The sequence below is a fragment of the Jaculus jaculus genome, chromosome 2 (genome assembly GCF_020740685.1).
Source record: "Jaculus jaculus isolate mJacJac1 chromosome 2, mJacJac1.mat.Y.cur, whole genome shotgun sequence".
Classification (NCBI taxonomy): Eukaryota; Metazoa; Chordata; class Mammalia; order Rodentia; family Dipodidae; genus Jaculus; species Jaculus jaculus.
This window is the reverse complement of record NC_059103.1, coordinates 17579536-17600017: the sequence shown is the minus strand read 5'-3', so window position 1 is coordinate 17600017 and position 20482 is coordinate 17579536. Positions and strand designations below refer to the sequence as shown.

Below are 20482 nucleotides of genomic sequence, written 5' to 3'. Positions count from 1 at the left end.
ATACATACATACATACATATATAAACTTACATTACATACAATAAATAACAGGTTAAAGGACTGTGCAGATATCTCAGTAGGTAGAGTGCTTGCACTGTAAGCAGAAGGACCTGGGTTCAATCCCTAGAACCCATATAAAGAAGCTCGGTGTGGACACGCACCTGGAATCCCATCACCAGGAAGGTGCAGGCGGAGGCAAGATGGCCCCTGCGGCTCTCTGCCCAGTCTGGCTTACTTGGTGAACTCCAAGCCAGTGAGAGACCCTGTCTCAAAATAAGGTGTCTGTGCCTGAGGAACAACACCTGCAGTTGTTCTTTGGCCTCCAGATGAGTACACTCACTTATGTGTACACACATGTACCCACAGACAGACAGACAGACACACACACACACACACATATACATACACACACACACACATACACACACACACAATGAGTTTCAATTGAAAGCTCTCATTTACCAACGATGTTAGCAAACTGGCTACTTGGGAGTTAATTCTGAGTGAATAGATGAGTTTATGAAGCTAACATAATGCTGACTGCGTTTACAGCTACTCTCAAGCAGTAGCTGGGCATCTCACCTGTGCGGACATCATGTCAAGGAATGCACATGGATTATTTAATCTTAACCACATACCTATGAAGCACCTCCTGTATCATCTCTTCCCGCCAATCCACTTACAGATGTGGAAACTGTTATGGTTTGGAAACAAAAATGTCTCTAAAAAGCCTCATACCAGCTAGTGCAATTTTGCAAGGTTTTAGAAACGCAATGAGGTGGAGCCTAGATGGAGGAAGGCAATCTCTGACTGTGGGTACCTGGGAATACCTTGTCCATGGCCCCTGCTTGTATTCCTCTCTCTCTGCTTCCCATTAGCTATTAGGTGAGTACCACCTACCACGGGCCTCTAATATTATGATGGTCTTCCTCGCTACGGTCCACAATTAACAGAGTCAAAAGCTATGGGCTGCAACCTCTGAAACCATACATTAAAATAAATCCTTGGTCTGCAGAGATGGCTTAGCCGTTAAGGCACTTGTCTGGAAAGCCAAAGGACCCAGCTTCGATGTCCCAGGACCCCACATAAGCCAGATACACAGGTAGGGCATGCTTCTGGAGTTCATTAGCAATGGCTGAAGACATGCCCAACCTCTCTATCTGACCCCCACCTCTCAAATAAAATAAAAAATTAAAACAACTCCTTCCTCCTTTAAGTTGTTGATGTTGGGTATTTTCTCACAGTGCCAAAGAGTCTAAAACAGAAAGCAGAGCTTGGAGCAGGCAAGGATTTGACCAGATCACAAAGCCAGACACAGAGCCAACATGGGGAGAGTGTCCAGCACTGTGACTGTTTAACCATACTGTTTTCCATCATCACCCTTTATAAGGGATCATGGTTGTCTCAGTTCAGCATATTAGAGTTTGTAAAAGAGCAACCACAGCGAACAGACAAAGTGTAAACACAATAATATGCACATGTGACTTGGGGAAGTTTTCAGGGAGAGCAGCTAAGATCCTGAACCAGGATGTGATTAGCTAACATGAGAGCTGTTTAAACTATTTTATTTATTCATTCATTCATTTATTTATTTGATAGAGAGACAGGAAAGGAGACAATGAGCCAATGGGTGTGCCAGGGCCTACCACAAACAAACTCCAGATGCCTGTGCCGTCTTCTGCATCTGGCTTGCGTGGGTCCTGGGGAATGGAACCTGGGTCCTTAGGCTTCGTAGACAAGTGCCTAAATCACTAAGTCATCTCCTCAGCCCACAAGAGCTTTTATCGGGACATCAAGGGAGTCTTTATAAAAACTTTTTTTACATATGTGTATGTGGGGACGTGTGTGCATGTTATGTGCACAGTTGCACAAGTATGCAGATGTGTGTGCACGTGTGGGCTTCAAGGACAAGCTCAGGCGTTGTTCCTCAGGTGCTGTTCACCTCTTGTGAGACAAGCTCTCTCACTGGCTGGGAGCTCACCAATTAGGTTCACCTGGCTGGCCAGTGAACCCAAGGGATTCTCCTCTCTCTACCTCCCCAGTGCTGGGATTACAAGGAAATGACACAACGCCCCACATTTTTATGTGTATTCCGGGGATCGAACTCGGGTCCTCATGTTAGCAAGGCAAGCACTTTACCAACTGAGCTATCTCCTCAAGGGAACTTTTAATAGACTGGGCATCAACGGCCTTGATCACTTACCTCTGTAGAATTCCTAGTGCTGTGCTGGGCTTAGTATCACCAGGGATTCAGAGATCAGCAGAGCCTCCCTTGGGTCCCACTGTCCATCTGCACATCCTTCCATTGTAAGCTAGCCTCGTTTCGCTACTTGGGAACACACTTTTGTTTCAGACCAAAGGTCTTCTCCAAGCTTTGTAAACTGATTATGAAGTAAAGTCTCCTTTTCATCTTAAATTTTCCCTTACAGCATTTTTTCTTTACAACTTAAACCTCAATTATTTATTATTTCAGAGTTCTGGCTGGTTGAAGAGTCCAAGTTCAAGAAATGTGTAAGTTTAGTATTTCTGAGGTAGGGTCTCACTCTAGCTCAGGCTGACCTGGAATTCACTATGTAGTCTCAGGGCGGCCTCGAACTCTCAGCGATCCTCTTACCTCTGCTTCCCAATGGGGCCTCTTTTATAAGGATACTCATCCCATTCTTCAAAGCTCTATCCTCATGACCTAAGCATGTCCCAATGACCACCTAATGACAACATGTTGGGACGAAGATTTCAACAGGAATTCATGGAGGGTGTACGAAACACACATTTAGTCTATCCATACAATATTTTAAAGTGACCATAAAAAACTTGTAGTACCCTATAATCTTCATAGTAAGCTGATATGCACAGCTCAAGTATATAGCAAATTTTACAACGTCTTTAAAAACAAAAAAACGGGAGGGAAATAGGGAAGATGGATGAGTGTTTAAAGGTGCTTGCTTTGCAAGCCTGCCAGCCAGAGTTGAGATCCCTAGTTCAGACCCACATGAATCCAGAGACAGCGTGGTGCACGTGTCTGTAATCCCAGCATACCTACCGCAACAAGAGAGGAAGCCAAGTGAACCCTGAAGTTCATAAACAAGCTAGTCTGGCCTTTCCAGTGGCAAAATATCGATAAGAGGGAGGGACCCTGTCTCAAACAAGGTGGAAGGAGAGAACTTGTACCCCGAAGCTGCCCTCTGTCCTTCACATGTGGGCCATGGCACCCAAGCATGACCACACACACACACACACACACACACACATAATCATACACACCCAAATTAAGTAAAAACTGCATAATATTGTTAATAATGCATTGTGGAGCTATAATTAATTTTCTAAATTATCAGCTCTTAAGAAAACATATCAGCCAAGCATAACAGAAGACTGAATTGCATTTCTGTTCTCTTACTAGAAAATGGCATTCCAACCTGCTGTCAAAGGAAGACACTGCAAACAACATACATTCAAGAAATGCAGGAAGGAAAGAATAGTGGGCGTGCATTGGGTAGTTAATAAAAACTGTTACGCTGCTTTCTGGATTCTGTGATATTTGTGGTATCTGTCATCTTTTTTTCTAACCTAGCAATTTATTATGCTATTATTTTTCACTCTAAGTAAATATTTATCCTTGATTCTAATTCGGTATTATAAATTTGGCATTGCTTTTCTTTTTTTAAAATTTTTTGTTGTTTTATCTTTATTTATTTATTTGAGAGTGAGAGCGAGAGAGAGGAAGAGAGAGAGAATGGGCGCGCCAGGGCCTCCAGCCACTGCAAACGAACTCCAGACGTGTGTGTCCCCTTGTGCATCCTGGGGAATCAATCCTCGAACCAGGGTCCTTAGGCTTCACAGGCAAGCGCTTAACTGCTAAGTCATCTCTCCAGCCCGGCATTGCTTTTCTTGAAGAAGAAGAAGAACAAGGAGAGAGAAAGAGAACCTAAATTGTATCAGCTTCAAGAGTCAGTTCCCAGTTGAATTCTCTGATGTTTTCTGTGTTTACCAAGTAAGTGACTGGGGGGGTGGAGGCTATTCAGGGATAGCTCAGTCAGTAAAGTGCATGAAAACCTGAGTTCCATCTCCTAAGAATCCTTGTGAAAGTGCCAGCTGTCCATTGTAGACTTGAAATCCTAGCACCCAGGAGGCGAAGACAGGAGAATCCCTGGGGCTCACTGGCCAGTCAGACTAGCCTACTTGGCAAGCTCCAAGCCATAGAGAAGCCTTGTCTCAAAAATTGTGGATGGGGAAAAAAGTGGACCACATACCTAAGGATGATACCCAAGATCGTTCTCTGGCATCCTCACACATATGCACAGATGTGCACCTGTGCACGCACAAACACACATGCCACCAATGCATGCAGAAAGCTAAAATCTCAGAATGTACTTTCACAAAATGATGGCAATATTCTCTCTCTCACTCTCAGTGCTAGAGATTGAATATAGGGCTTCACACATGCTGGGCAAGTGCTCTGCCACTGAGAACACCCTGTTCCCAAATGCCACGTCCATAAATCATCTCTACTCAGGACCAAAGAAAATGTATTTGAACAATAGCAAGTCAAAAAGTTACACAGAAGAGAAAGATTCTAACCATGAAAGCTCACAGAACCATTTCTCCAGAACATTAAAAAAAAAAAAATACTTTGGAATACATCTAAAAAAAAAAACAACTCACTGTCTCTCCCTGAGAGGGGACAGCCTGACTTTTCAAGTTCCAAAAAGAGCACCTTGTTTTCAAACTAAAAGGTCTATATGTAGGGGCCTATATCTTTGTTTTGTTTTGTTTTATTTGAGACAGGTTCAGAGCAGCCACAAATTACAAAGGGAAGAAGAAAGAATTCAGGGAACATCATAGCCTCTGGTCCCACTGCAGCTCTGAGCACTTTTCCAAGCCCTTGCACAACCTTGTATATGTCCTGACCCTTTCTTGTCATCTGTCTTTTCTGGAATCCCACTCACATGTGTCCACAAGCTCCTTTTCTTCCCACCACTTAAACCATCTCGTTCCTCCTGGCCAACTTGCTTCTGGGTGGCCTCTAAGATGCCATCTGTGATGGGTAATTGTCATTGTCAGCTGACTGGATTTAGAATCACCATGGAAACATCGCTCTGGGTATGTCTTTGAGGGCCTGTCCAGAGACATTTAACTGAGGTGGGAAGATCCGTCCTGAATGTGGGCAACGCTGGATCATGGGGTGGGATCCAGGGCTGAATAAAGAGAAGGCTAGCTGAGCACCATGATTCATCTTATCCTCTGCTTCCTGACCGTGGGCACAATGTGACTAACTGCCTGCCGCTCCTAATGTCATCCTTCCCTGGACACCACGGACTGTACCCTCCTCAACCTCCTTGCTTCCTCAAGTTGCCTCTATCAGGTGTTTTGCCCCAGCAACATGCAAAGTAACGAATACAGCCTCCCACAGCAGGTAGCTTAATTTTATGTCTTCGCTTTTTCTCCCAGGAAACTCCTACCACTTCATTTGCTTTGACTAAAACTCAACCCTTCCAAGAATGCAGAATCCCATTCCGCACCTTCTCCTGAAGCGCACACATCCGTCCCCCAATCCTTTATTCCCACAGAGCCTTCTCCAATACCCAACTCATTTGCAGACTGCTCCTCCCTGCATTGGCCTTGGGCAAGAGCTTCCTTTTGCTCTACAAAACATGCTCTCTAAGTTCTCCAAATTGGCCAAGGCCTTTTCACCCATTTGTTCCACAAATTTTTGAGAGACCACCTGCTGGGTGTGCAGCCCAGGGTTAAATGATGGGGGTTAGAAAATAATAAAGCCCTCCCCCTTATTTTCCTGTCTGTTTCTGTTCTTCCTTCACTGTGCTGTGCAAATTTGATTATTGTCTATCCCACCAGGCTGAAAGGTCTCCATCTGGCTTGTGTCTCAAACTCCAATCTCTGTGGAACAGTCCTGAAAATCAGGCAGGCCTCCTAGGTCTCGCTCTCACTGTTGGGGGGGCTGAGAGCCTGCCAGCTGCCATCAGGATGAACAGGCTTTTGTGTGCGCACAAAAGAAATCACCTTGATGAAGGAAGCTCTTTGGATTGCATGAAACCCCCTAAAGCCCATGAATGCTTGCACGTTTGCTTCATGTGATGGTTAGGTGTATGTGCAATGTGGCACGTATGTAATATATAGAGAGACCAGAGGAGAGCAGCGAGTGTCTTCCTCTATCGGCCTTCTGCCTAATTTCCTTGAGACAAAGTCTCTTACTGGACCTGGAGCTGCGGATTTACGTTCAGCCTGGCTGACCACTGAGCCCCGGCCATCCTCCTGTGTCTGCACCGCCCCCTCCGCACCCCTCCAGCAAAAGGGTGGCAGGTGTTCATGGCCCTATCCATCTTTGCACGTTGTTGCCAGGAATCAAACATAGGTCTTCAGGCTTACCAAGTGCTCTCTTACCCAGTGAGCCATCTCCCCAGCCCATGGTGGTTACTTTTTGTATGGTCATAATATCTTAATTTTTATGATACATATGTTTTGGATATATCTGTGAGGATGGATGTTCCCGGTGAGGTTTAAATGAGGAGGGAAGATACACCCTGAATGTGGGAAGCACCATCCCATGGACAGGTATCTCAGACTGAACAAAAAAGGAAGAAAACAGGACTGGAGAGATGGCTTAGCAGTTAAGGCGCTTGCCTGTAAAACCAAAGGACCCAGGTTCAATTCCCCAGGACCCACATAAGCCAGGCGTACAAGGTGACACAGGTCCATTCTCTTTCTGTCTGCCTCTCTCTCTCTCTCAGATAAATTAAAAAAAAAATTTAAGAAAAAACAGGAGAAGCAGAAAGTGAGAGGAGCAGAAGCATTCATCTGTCTCTGCTTTCTGATCCACCCAGACATGAGCAAATGAAACTCACCTCCTGCGGCCATGACTTCCCTATCATGATGGACGGACGGACCAAATCCCCTTAAATAGTAAGCCAAGATGAACCCTCCCTCAGGTTACTTCTCGTCAGATATCTGGTCACAGTGATGACAGGCGGAGCAACCACATCGCATGAAAGCAAGGCTTGAGAACTGTCCCAGGCACCGGCATGCTCATTTATTGCTAGGGAAAACCTTGGGTGAGAAAGAAACACGAGACACACAGGGGGCTGACCTATGACCTGGGCTGCAATAAAGTAAGAAAAAGGAATCAAATTTGTTCTGGAATAGAATCATTTCCAGCAGGTAACCCATCGTTATCCCCGGAGACTAACCTGAAATGTGTGGGTCACATTTTTTTTTTATTATTATTATTCCAAATGAATTCTCAAAACATCAAGCAGAAAAATCGTAAATTGTTCCCACACTGGGAGGTGGCTAGGTCAAAATGGATTTTTTTTTTCTGATATCAGAAAAATGTATATAATTTTCTCCCAAATTCGCAATTGCTGGCACAATTTCCAGCCTAAGGAAATAGCGGCACGTCCATACCTCAGTGGATTTCGGGGGGGGGGGGAAGGGCTCAATTCAGCGATAGGATCACAAAGGGAAAAAGTGAGAGGTGTCAGAACGTGACAAGTAAAAGTCGATGTGTTTGTCCGTGAAGCTTATTAGAGTGAGACTGCAAAGCTGCCTCGCGGGTCCTGTGACACTCTGGCCACCACAACACATGGGGGCCAAATCCAATCATGGCTACAGCTCTGAAATTCCTTTCTTGGGACCGCGTACTTGGAGGACATTCCCTGTCTGCACATAAGGCTGTGCTTCATGACATCTTGTGTCTCCACTTCCTTGGTAAGGCAGCCCCTTGCAGCACAGCTCAGATGACTCGTTTATACAAACAGGGAACACCGTCACAGTTTTCTCTACGTGTTTCCTTGCTATCTGTACACTCTTAGGGAAGACAAGACAGGGAAGCAACCAGAATCTCAGGAAGTTGCCTCTACGCTATGGGGTAAGGACAGGTTACTGCAAATTAATCCTTGAGAAACACAAGAAAGGCCTTACCAATGAACTCATCAGTGTTTATACAGACTGAAGGCTGAGACAGTCTAGCCATTCTCTGACCTGGATGTTGCTGCTGGCCTTCTGTGATGGGGTAAATATTTACAGCTTCAAAATCTATAGGGTGAGAGCCCGGATGCAGGTAGGGGTGGGCCTCAGGAAGGGGTGATGGTTAATCTTGATAGTCCACTTGATGGAATTTTAAATCACCATGGAAACATGCCAGTGGGCATGTTTCTGGAGTAGCTTAATTAAGGTAGAAAGACCCACCCTAATTGCGGGCAGCGCCATCCCATGGGCATAGCACCAACATGCATCTCTCCCTCTCTCTCTCTCTCCCTCTCTCTCTCTCCTTCCTGACTATGGATGTAATGTGAACAGCTTCCTCACGTTCCGTGCCTCCATCATCATGAGACGCTGTACCGTCAAACTGTGGCCCCTAATAAACAAACGATTGCTTCCTTCCTTAAGCTACTTTTGTGAGTGTGTTCTGTCACAGCGATGAAAAAGGAACTAATACGGAAGATAATTAGGTCTCCCAGGGCCTTCTCCAGGACCTGACAAAGCTGGCATTGGATGGCGGGTTTGACAACCTTGAGCTTTCTTGTCACAGACTTCCTCTCTTCCGGGACTACGAGAAGCGGTTGTCATTTCAGCCCTTCTGCAGTTCCTGCGTTACAGCCGCAGAGCTGTCTGAGAGCCCTTCCATCTGGAATGCAGAGACCAGAGGAAGCGCCTCGGCTTCCCATTTCAGCGGGGCTCCCTGGTTTCTGCTCCTCCTGACCACACCTCAAACCATGGAACCATGAACATACTCCCACCAGAGGGTCCATTGTTTCTCTTTTCCTTCTCATTATGCATTCCTGGGACACAGCCACTTACTCTGCGAGGAAGACCACTACTGCACCTATTCCTTACCTGTCCAGTGTCCCATGCCCTTCTTGTGTGCAGCAAGCCTCATCCCATGTACACTAACAAGACCCTATTTCTCCCTCCAAATATATCCATGTAATACAGACCAGTCCAATCACAAACCTTAGGCCCTCACCCTTGGGGTGGATTCAGACAGGCTCCGACCCCAAATCTGACCGCAGAACTTCCTGTATCATCTCTGATAGATCTTTCCAGGAAGACCTGCCCTTTCTTCTACCATTTTGATTATAATGAGAAAACTTGTCTTCAGACACAAAAGACAGAGTCTTGACTGTAAGGTTCAGGAGTGACCAAGACCACAGAGACCACTCTTATCAACTGGGGGAAGGTGAGGAAGGGAAAAGAGACTCCTATGTTCTTTACATTAGCCATCTCACATAGCTAAGACCAGAGGTGTGAGACCAGAGCAGTGACCAGGTGGGGGCAGGAAACCTAGACCTGGGGCGTTGTTAGGCAAGGAAGGGATAATGGCTGGGCTGTTCCCTGAGGAATGTGGATGACCCACTCCCTTATGTCTCTGTCGCCCTCCTGCTGTCCTTGGTGACTACATTTTGTCCTGACCTAACACTGACAGCCTAGCTTGAGCCCTCATGTTTGTCTTTATCGGAAGTTATACGCAATGCTGGACTTCTTAGTCTTAGGGGCTAATTCATCTCTGCAGCCTTTTCGCATGCATAAGCTAGGTGGAACTGGTGTGCTCCGTAGCTTTTTGTTGCTGTGACGTATACCTGAGAGAAACTGTTCAAGGGGGAAAGGTTTATTTTGGCTCATGGCTTCAGGGGGTCTCATTCCATGGTCAGCTAGCTGTGTTGCTTCCAGGCCCATAGGGAGACAGAACATCATGTGGAAGAGCCTGACTCATGGGCACCAAGAAGTGGGAAGAGCTAACCAAGAGAGAAACCAGGACAAGACCTGAGGACTGAGGAGATGGCTCAGTCAGTACACAGGGCTTGCTTTGCAAACATGAGGACCTCAATTCAATCACAGAAACTATGGTTTGTATTTATTTATTTATTTATTTATTTATTTATTTATTTATTTATTTGAGAGAGGGAGACACAGACAGAGAAAGAGAGAAAGAATGGGCACGCCAGGGCTTCCAGCCACTGCAAACAAGCTCCAGACGCATGAGCCACTTCGTGCTTCTGGCTTACATGGGTCCTTTGGCTTTGCAGGCAAATGCCTTAACCACTAAGCCATCTCTCCATCCCCAGAAACTATGTGTTGTTTTTTTATAAAGCTCGGTGTGGTACCATATGCTTATAACCTGAAAGGTAAACATAGGAGGATTCTTAGGGCTTGCTGGCCCATTGGTGAACTCCAGGCCAAAGAGAAACCCTGTCTTAAAGGAGGTGCATAGGGCATGGAGAAATGGCTTGGCGATTAAGGGGCTTGCCAGCAAAGCCTAAGGACCCAGGTTCGATTCCCCAGGACCCACGTAAGCCAGATGCACCAGGTGGCGCATACCTCTAGAGGTTGTTTGCAGTGGCTAGAGGCCCTGACACACCCATTCCCAATCTCTCTCTCTCTCCCTCTCTCTCTCCTTCTCTCTCAAATAAATAAATAATTAATATTTTTTTAAAAAGGAGGTGCATAGCATACCTGCAAATTACACCTGCTTCCACATGCATATACACTCACATGCACACTTATATATGCACATGAGTGTCTGCACACATAAAAACACATCCATATACATGCATACCACCCACATACATATGAAGAGAGGATATGGCCCTTGAGGTCGTGACCCAGTAACCTACCTCCTCTAGCCAGGTTCTACTTCATAAAGTACCCATCACCACTCAAACAGTACCAACAACTGGGGACCAGGCCTTGACACCTGAGTCTATGGGGAACACATCTTATCTAAACCATAACTGGCTTGCTGTCACCTGCAACCAGCAAGGACTTGATGAATTCATAATGATGACAAGCCTGATCTCTGTCACCCCACCCTCTTCTCCCACCTCCACATGTGTCCTGTGGCACAGACACACACACATGCTTGCCTTCACCCACTTGAGCTCTCCCTGCCCTGACCCTCCCCCACACACACACAGAGCAATGTGAGGCAGGAAGGATTTGCTTGGGCTCACAGTTTCAGAGGTTTCAGACCATTGTTGCCTGGCTCTGTTGTTTTAAGCCTGAGGTGAGACAGAATACCATGGTAGTAGGAGCAATGGGGAACACAACCCCTTGTCTCATGACAGCCAAAAAGACCAAGTGGGGGGAAGAAAGGCGGGAGGGAGAGAGTATGAGGATATGAGACTATTCCTGTGCTAGGCAGCCAGCTTTCTCCTTCCCTTTTACTACACAGGCCTCTCCTGAGGGATGGGACCACCATGCACATTGAGGGTAGGATGGAGCTTTTCCCCTCAGTCAGTCCTCTCTGGAAATCCCTTCACAGATACAGCCAGATCTGCGCTTTATGCATCTCTTAAAGTCTCTCAATCCAATCAAACTGGTCACGGAGATTCACCTCCACATCACTTACTCCTGTATCTTCCATCCCTCCGTTTCCCAAGCGTGCCTAAAAGACTCAGCTAAGCTTCCACATTTGATCTTCGTGTATATATATGTGAAGAAAAGGGAAAAAAGCACACTCAATTGTACTAGGCTGTGAATGCAAGCTTTCTTTGCACATGAACACTTCAAGATGAAGTGAAACTCTGTAGCTCATGAGCGCAGCCCAGGCCTGTGCAGGTCTGAAAGTTTTCCTTCAGGGGTGACCACCCACCCACAGCACAACAGGAGCGTGAAGATGAAACAAAGACGAGCAGTCCACAGACGGGCACCAGGCTGAAAACCCACCATCATTATTCCTCGAAGAGGAAACGCCTCCCCCCAGCAAAAAAAAAAAAAAAAAAAAAAAAAAAGAAGAGATGTCAGGGTTTCTAAAACTTCAAAGAACTTCAAAGAAGCAAACTGTTAAACTTACCCTGGCTCTTGGCACACCTGTAAAGATTTGCCTGACATCACTCATTTTGATTTGCTGTTTTGTGCTGCTTTTGAAGTGGGGTGTCTCTATGCAGCCCAGGCTGGCTTCCAACTTACAATTCTCCCAAGTGTTGGGATTACAGGCATGCACCACCACCACTCCTGCCCAATATAGCTCTTCTTTTTTGCATGTTTGTATGTAGCATGGCATGCATTTGTATGCGTTCACGTGTGTGTGTGTGTGTGTGTGTGTGTGTATGTACTTGAAGGGCAGAAGACAACCTCTGGTGTCGCTCCTCAGGTAGGCCAGCCACCTTCTTTGAGACGGGCTCTCTCATTGGTCTGGAACTTACCAATTAGTCTAGACTGACTGGCCAATGAGAGATCCAGGGATCCTCCTGTCTCCACCTCCCCAGCACTGGGGTCACAGTCTGCCGTCCCATCTGGCATTTCACATGTGTTCTGGGGATCTGAACTCATGTCCTTATGCTTGTGAAGCAAGCATTTTGCCAACTGAGCCATCTCCCCAGCTGAGAACTCCCTCTCTTAGCTCTCTTAAAGGCCCTCTACCTACCCCTCCCACACTTATTACAGGAGCTCCTGTTATGAGCTGGCCGTGACTATAAGGTGCTTAAGAAATGGAAACAAATAAAACATAAAGTGTCTGTCTTCAGGGTGCTGATGTTTGGACACACAAGAGAGATGAGAGATAAGTCTGTAAATAACAAATAAAAGCACAGGAATGGATGATATTAAGAAAATAAAAGGGCTGAAGAGATTGCTCAGCAGTTAGACATTTGCAAAGCCTGATGCCCTGGGTTCAATTACCCGGTCCCCAAATAAAGCCAGAAGCACACAGCGGGGAAGGTATGTGGAGTTCATATGCAGTGGCAAGAGGCCCTAGCACCAATCACACTCTCTCTCTCTCTGTCTCTCTTTTTCTCTTTCTCCCTCCTTCCTTCCCTCCCTCTCTCTCCTTTCTATCTGTCTCTTTATCAAATAACTAAATAATTTTTTTAAAAAAATAAAGTGTTGGGCAGATGGCTGAGGTGGTGAAGTGCTTAGTGTGCAAGCACGAGAGAGACCCCGAGTTCAGATCCCAAGCCCCCTCATAAAATGCCAGGCATGCTTGTAATCCTTGGGGCAATCTGGCTAGCTACTCTTGCTGAATCAATGAGCACCAAACTCAACCAAAGACCCTGAAAGGTAGACTGAGGAAGACACCAGATGTTGGCCTTTGGACTGAACATACACATGCCCACACATCCACATCCATAAATGCACAAGTATACATACCCCCATCCACATATAAGCATGCAGACAGAAAGAGAGAGAGAGAGAGAGAGCTTTCTCTCTCCTTGCATCCTCAGTGGAGCTTCCATGGACAGCCTGCATACACGGTAGTTGCTAGGGGCAAGCCTGACAGGCCTTGGGCCTCATGAGTCTCACAGGGAGCTAGCATCAGCCTCAGCATCACCTTTGGAGTGAGGTAAACACAAGCCAACAGCTGGCTTCACCCCAAAGCTTCTAAAGTGCGGGGCTATAGTAAGGCCTGGGCATCTGCATTCCGACAAGTCCAGGAGCAGTAGTTTTGGTGCTGATTGAGAGACCACCACTTTAGAACCTGTTAAAGAAAGGGGCTGTTCTCCTTCTGTGACCCAGGAAGGAACTGAAATTCTGGAGATGAAGCCATTCGTCAAGATGGCAGAAAGCAAACCTTTTCTAAGCCACACAAGTCAGCAAGCAGCTCCGAGCTTGCCGCCACCTAGCAGGCGCTGCTGAGCACTTCATCCAGGCAGGCCTATGGGTCAGCCACATCCACAGGCTATGGCCGCAGCTCCAAGTCAACCAAGCGACACCTTCTTCTCGTGGATTTTAAGTCGCCACTGTGTGCCAGTGTGGATGCTTCACTCATGACTCAAATCTTACATAGGATTTGTGGGGAAAATAAACACAGGAAAGGCAGAATCTCTCTTGTCAAAGGGGTGCGCCAAAGCTGGCAGTTAAATCTTCACATCGTGTACAAAGCCACTGTCCAGCACCACTAGCTTGAAGGACCACGGTACGAATATTTAGCCTAGGGAAGTTGGAAGACCTGGATCTCATCCGTGGACCTTCACACCCAGACGCAGAGCTGCTTCCCAGCCTTGCAACGGTCACAAATACTAACTGTGACATTTGCTAGGCTCACAAGCCAGGCATTTTTCTGTGGGTGCATATCCCTGAAAGAAATCTCCAAAAAAGTGAAAACTATGAAGACCTATGATTCATGTCCCCACACACACCCCAAAACACACACACACACACACACACACACACACACACGCACACGCACATTGTCTCACTTGGGGAAATTTTTTAGAAATGTCACTATTGAGTTTGACCATCAGCAACAATCAAACTTTTCATGACTGATCAAAAGAAAGCTGGCTTTACCAAAGACTCTCTATTCTGTTTCCTTTTTTGTACTTCCCCAAAAAGAACCATTTGTTGGCTCCAAAGTACAAGACAGCACTAAGCCCCAAAGAACTTTTCTTTCATAGAAATGCTGAAGTTAATCTTCTGGCATCCAGAGGACAGAAATCATAGGACACAATGAGAAATATCTCATTGTCCACATTTGTTCAACTCTCTGATGGCTCTGCTAACAGACAAAAAGGGGGATAGTAAGAATAATTCAAACCCCCAGACAGCCCCCCAGAAAACATTTTGGCCAAACTTCCTCTTAAGCTATAACCAGGAAGGAAATAATGCCGCCTACATTTTCATTATCTTCCATTTTCCCTGTCAGAACCAACTGGGAATGACATGGAGCAGTAAAACAAATGATCCAAGAGGGAAAAGGAACACTCCAGAAGCTATATACACAGCTCCTTTTACGAGCAAGAGTTTGACAGTGTTTGAAATTGGATGAAAGCCCACAATAACATTTCAGAGGATTGGGTTCTGGGAGGTGGACAGGGTGATTACAAGATGTTGCTATACCTAACAAGAATTTTATATTAGAAACCAACATAAGCCATTCCTGCTTCTACCCTAAACAGTTCTCATAGTTCGGTCATGTGAAATTGTATGTATACTGAATGAGCAAAATAACAAAGGATGGAAAACAGCCTCATCTACTCTCATTGCTAACCACAGTAAGGTTTGCCTTCAGTAACCCACTAAAACTCAAGAGTTATAAAAATTACCACCTTCCAGGCTGGAGAGATGGCTCAGTCAATAAAGTACTCATCACAACAGGATTAGGGTTGGAATTTGGATCCCCAGAACCCATGTAAAAGCCAGATATGGTGGTACATGCCCGGGATCCCAGCACTGGGGAAGTGGAGACAGATCAATGCCCAGGACAAGCTGGCTAGCTAGTCCAGCCAAATACCCCAGACTTAATAAATAAGATGGAGAGTAACTAAAGTCACCTGCTCTGGCCTCCATGTGCATCTGCACCAATATGTATGTGCACCTGCATGCACACGTGCCCCACATGCATGCAAACATGTATACACACAGGGACACCACATATACATACACATATAAAATGACCACCTCTTTCTCCACTGGGTTAAATTTTCCTTGTCAAGTTTCTATTTCACCATCCAGTAGGGTGGGCCAAAGATAATGTCCTTGGCGCAGGCTTGCAATCTGCGGATGAATGTTCCAGAAGTGGCAAGTGTCAGAGGGAGAATTTGGTCCTGGATTTCCAGTCCGTGTTCTTCCCACCACATGGTATCAGCCTTCATCTGCCCCATGAATATGCCTGACCCTCAAGCAAGGGAATCCAGGCGTTAGGTAGCAACTTCTCAGAGAAAACCTCACAGATGGGTGACAACAATACCCAAGTGATTCTGCTGTCTGCTTCCAGAAAGGTATGCTGAAAGCTAAGAGAGCAAAGAGCTTTATGGGGGCAACTAGAGATGGACCCAGAGCCTGGCATATGCTATGCAAGCTTCTAATAATGAGCTAGAATCCTCCATATCACTGGGGGATTCTAGGCAGTTGCTCTACCACTGAGCCACACCCCCAGCTCCTCACTGGGGGATTCTAGGCAGGAGCTCTACCACTGAGCCACGCCCCCAGCCCCTCACTGGGGGATTCTAGGCAGGAGCTCTACCACTGAGCCACGCCCCCAGCCCCTCACTGGGGGATTCTAGGCAGGAGCTCTACCACTTAGCCATGCACCCAGCCCCTCACTGGGGGATTCTAGGCAGGAGCTCTACCACTTACCCCCCCCCCATGGTGGATTCTAGGCAGTGTGCTCTACCACTAAGCCATGCTCCCAGCTCCACACTAGGGTATTCTAGGCAGTTGCTCTGTCACTAAGCTGCATCCTCAGCCCTGTTTTTTATTTTGAGACAAGCTCTCACTAAGGTATTCAAGGTGTCCTTGAGCTCACTCTATAGCTCAGACAGGACTATGATCTGTAATCCTCCTGCCTTAGATTCCGCAGTGGCTGAAATAGCATGTGTGTAGTGCCATGCCTGGTTTTGGTGAGTCTTAAAGTGGTGAACACTTTTTTTTTCCTCTTAGACGGCCTGATATCTGGGCCCAGAGCTGCAGTGTTTGCCATAACCATGGGCCTTTATAAGGAAAAGCACAGCACCCTTAGGCAGACATTATTTAAAGGAAATGGACTCGGTATCCAATTGTTAGTCTTAGCTGCTGTGACACATTTGGATGAGTAGGTTTCACAAACCTTCTGTCAGCTCATTTAGAAGAGTTTGGTATTATTAGGACTATCCACTATGAAACAATGATACAAGTGTAAACGGAAAATCCATTTAAGGGTCATGAAGACATCCCAAGAAATGCCTTCTCATCTTTTTTTTTTTTTCTTTTTAGTCTAACTAAATAAGGTCACATAAGATAAAGACAAAACTAACTCAGCATGCATAGTTTAAATTACTTAAATTACTTCTCTTTCTCTTCCTTTTTTTCTGCAGCTGAACTTCAGAATGTGGGGGCAGGGAGAGAAGTGCCTTAAACCAAAGCCAAGCTCGTCTGTTCTGGATCAAAATGGCAATTACTCTTGAACTATTTCTTTTCTTTCTTTTTTTTTTCATTATCCGTCCACTCAGCAAACATCCACTACTTCAAACAAATTTGCTGAGAGAAGCAGAAGGGGTGGGGGGGGTCATTGGTGCTCAGTTTATTATACATTGAGAAATGATGAAGCTGAGTAGCACATATATTAAGTGCATTATAGTATTCCCTGAATTTTTACACAGGGATGCAACATTCTAAAATGAAAAGAAGGTTACCCACATGCTGTAACTCCACAGTACCCTGAAATGGGTGTCTAAAATTCTCTGTGCCTCCGCGGTGTCTTTGTGAAATGGGACTGATCATAATATGTGTAAACGAAATGGTGATGAAGATGAAAAAAACTTGTGTCACAATTAGGAAATTTGTAGGGCAGTAAAGGGATGTATTTTACATACCTACTATATGCTGGGCATCAGAGAGAGATCACACACACACACACACACACACACACACACACACACACACACTTTCTACGACCTCTCAGTCAGTTCCAAGCATCTCATTCAACATACTGTCTCTCTTCCTTACTTGATACTCTGTGTCCTGCTGTTGAGTTTGTTGCTCTCATTGTGTGTGTGTGTGTGTGTGTGTGTGTGTGTGTGTGTGTGTACACGTGTGGTGTTCCCGTAGGTAGGTGTACATGCGTGTGCATGCATGTGGAGACCAGAGCTAAACACTGGGTATCTTTCTCTATGGTGTCTCCACCGTAGCTGTGAGCTGTCACTTCTGAACTTATTTTGTTCTTCTAAGTGGGAGGGACTGAGAGTGAGAGGGATTGTCACAGGATATGGAAAGAGGGACATCTGGCAGGGGCAAATCACAAAGAAACCTTCCAGCTAAGATCAATGGAGTATGAAACTTAATACAAGCAGGGTGTGTCCATGCACACCTGTAATTCCAACACTGGGGAGTGAAGACAGAAAGGTCCCTAGGGCTTGCTGGCTAGCTAGTCTAGCCAACTTGCTGAGTTCCAGGTTCAGTGAGAGATCCTGTCTCATAAGATAAGATGAAGAGCAATTGAGAGAGACAATCAGCATGGAACCCTGAGCTCCATGGGCACCCATTTACATACATACAAACATACATGTACACATACATGCATACATTCACACATACACATGCATAGGCAAAAAAAAAGTAGCGCAAGGTCTCCAGGGGAAGAGAGGCCTAGACAGGACATACTTGAGTTTTCCAGGATACTTTCAGCCTCCACCACATTTCCTGGATCCTCAAGACCAAGGCAGAGGGGAAGTAAACGAGAGTGAGAAACTGGGGTCTGTCAATTACCATGGGTGACCCCATCATTACCTCCTAGCAGGTCACTAAAGACCAGAAGTCAATTGTCCTGCAAGTCCAGCTGAAAATCCAGCTCAGGCCCTATTGGAGGAGCTCCAGACTCCAGGCGTCTTTGATAGGCCCTGTAGCAGCAGGGGCAAGAGGTAGTTGGCCATATTGCCCTCACAGTCAAAAGGCAGAAAGCAATGAATGCTGGTGCTCAGCTCACTCTCTTTTTATACAGTCCAGGGTCCCAGCCCATGGGATGATACTGTCCACATTTATGGTGTGGTCTTCCCACTTCAATTAACCTAATCTAGAAAATTCCTCGTAGGCATGCCAAGAAAGTTGTTTCCATGGTGATTATAGATCCAGTCAAATTCACAATCAAGATCAACCATCACAGGACAGAAACCAGAATTCCCAAGCAGAAGAAAAATAACACTCCCTTTCACATCCTGTAGACTGTTTTCTGTTTTTATTTATCTACCTACTTTCGTGTGTTTGTTTTGAGATAGAATCTCACTGTGTAGTGCAGCCTGGTCTCAAACTTGACATCTTTCTGCCTCAGCCACTTGAGCGCTAGGACTACAAATATATACTGCTTTACCACCCAACAGCCTATTTCTTAAGAAATAAATAAATAAATCTACTGGCTTCTGTGGCCTTATAGAATAAGCAAGATGCATTTTTTAAGACCTATGTAACAGGGAAGTTCAAATTCCATCAGCAATTGAAACAGATACAAGAATTACTGTCTCAAGGGAGACTCTATTTCTGGAAGCAAGGGGCCTTGAAAACTGCTTCCCAATATTTCTTGCTCAATTATTCCCCCTTCATAAATTATTTCTAAGTCATTTCCAGCTCTGATGTTTATTTTCAACCATTTAAAGACTTTATTGTCTTCTAAGAGAGAGAGGAAAAAGTGACTAAAAATAAAAAAACCAACAACGGTTGGTCCAACAAAGGTCCTTAGGTTGGTGCAAGGTTAGCAGTGGGATTATCATTTCAGGGCAGGAGAGAGAACCAGAAAGTTCATCCAGCAACAACCAACCTCACAAGAATGCCCACAGACTTACATGCCAACAAAGTCCCCAGTGCAGGGTCTACTACTGGCAGCAGGCACCTTGCATGATGTTCTAGAAACGTCGAGTTTAACAAATGAGCCCACATGCCAAGGACTGATGCTCTGGAGCCTGGTGCCTGATAATCAGGAGGTCAGTGCCCAGGGACATGTGTCAGGAGAAAATTCCAGAAAAGGTCTCAAAGGCTGAGAAAAGTGAGCCAGGCTAATTCCCGATACAAAGGAAGGCACCTGTGCTAGTTACTTTTCTCATTGCTGAGACAAAATTCCTCACCAAAAGCAACTTAAGGGAAAGGGGTTTATTTTATTTTGTTTTTTAAAATAGTTTATTTACTTACTTGCAAGGAGAGGGAGAGAGAGAGAATGGGTATGCCACGGCCTTTAGCCACTACAAATGAATTCTAGATGCATGTTCCACTTTATGAACTGGCTTTATGTGGGTACTGGGGAATCCAACCCAGGTCCTTAGGCTTTGCAGGCAAGGGCTTTAATTGCTGAGCATTTCTCCAGCCCAGGGAAAGGGGTTTATTATGGTGTACGGTTTTGGGAAATATGGTCCATTGTGGTGGAGAAGGCATGGTGGTAGAGGCATGAGGCAGCTGATCACAGTGTCCTCACAGTCAGGAAATACATGAATTCTGGTGCTCAGCTCACTTTCTGCCTTTTAAATTTTTTGTTTATTGCTTTTATTTACTTATTTGAGAATGAAAGACAGAGAGAAAGAGGCAGATAGAGAAGAGAGACAGAGAGGGAGAATGGGCATGCCAGGGCCTCCAGCCACGGCACATGAATTCCAGATGCATGAGCCCCCTTGTGCATCTGGCTTATGTGGGTCCTGAGGAATCGAGCCTTGAACAGGGGTCCTTAAGAATCACAGGGAGTGCTCGCTTCAGCAGCACATATACTAAAATTGGAACGATATAGAGAAGATTAGCATGGCCCCTGCGCAAGGATGACACGCAAATTCGTGAAGCGTTCCATATTAAAAAAAAAAAAAAAAAAGAATCACAGGGAAATACTTAACCACTAAGCCATTTCTCCAGTCTGACTTTGTCCTTTTTTTAAAAAAGGTATTTAATTTATTTATTTGATAAATAAGGAGAGAGATAGAGAGAGAGAGAGAAAGAGAGAATGGGTGTGCCAGGGCCTCTAGCCCTGCAAATGAACTCTGGACACATGTACCACCTTTTACATCTGGCCTTCCTGGGTCCTGGGGAATCAAACCTAGGTCCTTTGGCTATGCAGGCAAGTGCCTTAACTGCTAAGCCATCTCTC

The 20482-nt window shown here is 45.6% G+C and overlaps 1 protein-coding gene and 1 non-coding gene across 2 annotated transcripts in view; one reads left to right on the top strand and one right to left on the bottom strand.

Annotated features, from left to right (window-relative positions):
• The window catches only part of Galnt17 (polypeptide N-acetylgalactosaminyltransferase 17), a 519549-nt gene that overhangs the window by 366287 nt on the left and 132780 nt on the right, over positions 1-20482 (bottom strand). The gene's annotated exons all lie outside the window — the stretch shown is intronic.
• LOC123458963 lies at positions 20088-20194 on the top strand. Its single transcript, XR_006635896.1, has one exon. It is a non-coding gene; the product is annotated as a U6 spliceosomal RNA (small nuclear RNA).